We start from the raw sequence: 1,794 nt of genomic DNA, 5'->3' as shown, positions 1-1,794 counted from the left end.
CGAAGATCCCTCAAGCTATGTGGCTCAGCCATAAAAATAAGTGGGGATGCTAATAGTAATGGCCTCATTGTTGTTGTTCTGTTGCTAAGTCATGTCCGACTCCTTGTGACCCCATGGACTGCAGCACATTTGGCTTCCCCGTCCTTCACTATCTCCCAGAGTTTGCTCAGACTCATGTTCATTGAGTCAGTGATGCCATCCAACCATCTCATCCTCTGTCATCCCCTTCTTCTCTTGCCCTCAACCCTTCCCAGCATCAGGGTCTTTTCCAATGAGTTGGCTCTTCGCATCAGGTGGGCCAAAGTAGGATTGCTGTAAAAATTAAATTAGATATTGCCAAACTTTCCAATTGTGCCTGTGTACACTTTCCTGTGAGATTCTGAAGTCCTCCAAGGAGCAGGGGGTCTCCTGCTGGGTCATGAGCAGTGCCAGAGCTCTGGTAGTATGATGATGTGTTCCAGCGTGAAAAGAAAATGCAGGATCTCCTGTTAAAAAATTATTACGTCCCCGGCATCTCCACCAAAAAAAGATTAGTAAGAATTTCAAAGCGCTGACAGCAGAGCATTAAACCAAGTGTGAAGTCCTTCAAGCAAGTGGTCCTGAGTGCCGGCACTGGCTACATGGACGTGAAGCTGGTCCTGCCTGTAGGTACTGAGCACGGTGAGTGACATTAAGTTTAAGTGACATCGGCACCTGTCCCACTGCAAGGTACTGAGGATGGTGTTTTGCAGAAAGTTTTCACTTTCGTCTCAGGTTCAAAGGATTTGTTAACAAAACAAGCCACTCGTTCTATCCAAATAAATAATACCAATATTTATTAGAGAATTATCTAGCTTACTTTCAATATACTAACATTAAAAGAAAAGAGAAATAGGAAAAAGCAGAGGCTACATCACCATATTGGGTTTTGACCAACAACTAGACTCAAACAGCGCTGGGAAGTTCCATGTCACAGCACATCTGGTGTCCCAGTTGGGAAAAGGTACCAGGCAGCACGTCCACTCCGTGGATGAGACTTCAGAGAGTGCAGTTCGGTTCCATTTACAATCCCAGGATACAAATGGATAGCATCATCAATCTGTGAGCAAATACTAGCTCTGGTTTCATGTTAATGCTGTTTGCTTTGTTGTGTAAAACTTGGAATGTTGTTAAGCCTGGGGCTTAGTTGGCCAGGGCCCCTCCTGGGGCTCAACAATTTCAAGATTCATCCCTCATCTACCTAGGTGCCACTCACAGCAGGCGGTCAGGGCATTCACAGGACAGGGCAGCGTCCAGGCAAGTTAGAAGCAAGGTCAGAGGCCTGCTCTGCTTTGTCTCGGAAGCCTAAGCAAGACAAAGTACTGAATTTTCCTAACAGATGGTCACGTGCTCAGAACCCCTTAGATCCAAATTCATGGTAGCAGCGGGTCACTGAATGTTCCTCTGGCAAGGAGCCCCCAGGGCCATGGTGGTGTCCACTGTGCTGGTGGGAGGTGTCTTGGGAGGGGACACAGGTGCTCTCGGTGTGCCCAGCTTCAGGTGAGGATCAAAATTTCATCTTTATCAAAGTGAGATGCTTCTATCTCTCTGTGGCTGACGTGTTTGTCCCTCCCTATTCAGAACCATCTAAGCAGAGTGATTGCTCTTAAAAAGCACATGCCTCCTACACACTGAAATTTTATCATGATTTTGAAAAAGTTTGACTGGATTCAAAGTACTGATATTATTATAAGCAATATCAATGTTACATTTGTCATTCAAAAAGTTGGACATGACTGAACGACTGAACTGAACTGAACTGACAGCATGTGGGAT

The 1,794-nt window shown here is 45.6% G+C and overlaps 1 non-coding gene across 1 annotated transcript; it reads right to left on the bottom strand.

Moving 5' to 3' along the window:
* Positions 1-494: 494 nt before the first annotated feature.
* On the bottom strand, positions 495-571 carry MIR2898 (microRNA mir-2898). The gene has a single exon (NR_036365.1). It is a non-coding gene; the product is annotated as a microRNA mir-2898 (primary transcript).
* Positions 572-1,794: the final 1,223 nt, after the last annotated feature.

The sequence above is a fragment of the Bos taurus genome, chromosome 8, assembly GCF_002263795.3.
Source record: "Bos taurus isolate L1 Dominette 01449 registration number 42190680 breed Hereford chromosome 8, ARS-UCD2.0, whole genome shotgun sequence".
Classification (NCBI taxonomy): domain Eukaryota; kingdom Metazoa; phylum Chordata; class Mammalia; order Artiodactyla; family Bovidae; genus Bos; species Bos taurus.
Note: the sequence above shows the minus strand (reverse complement) of the source record. Positions and strands in the feature narration are given on the sequence as shown.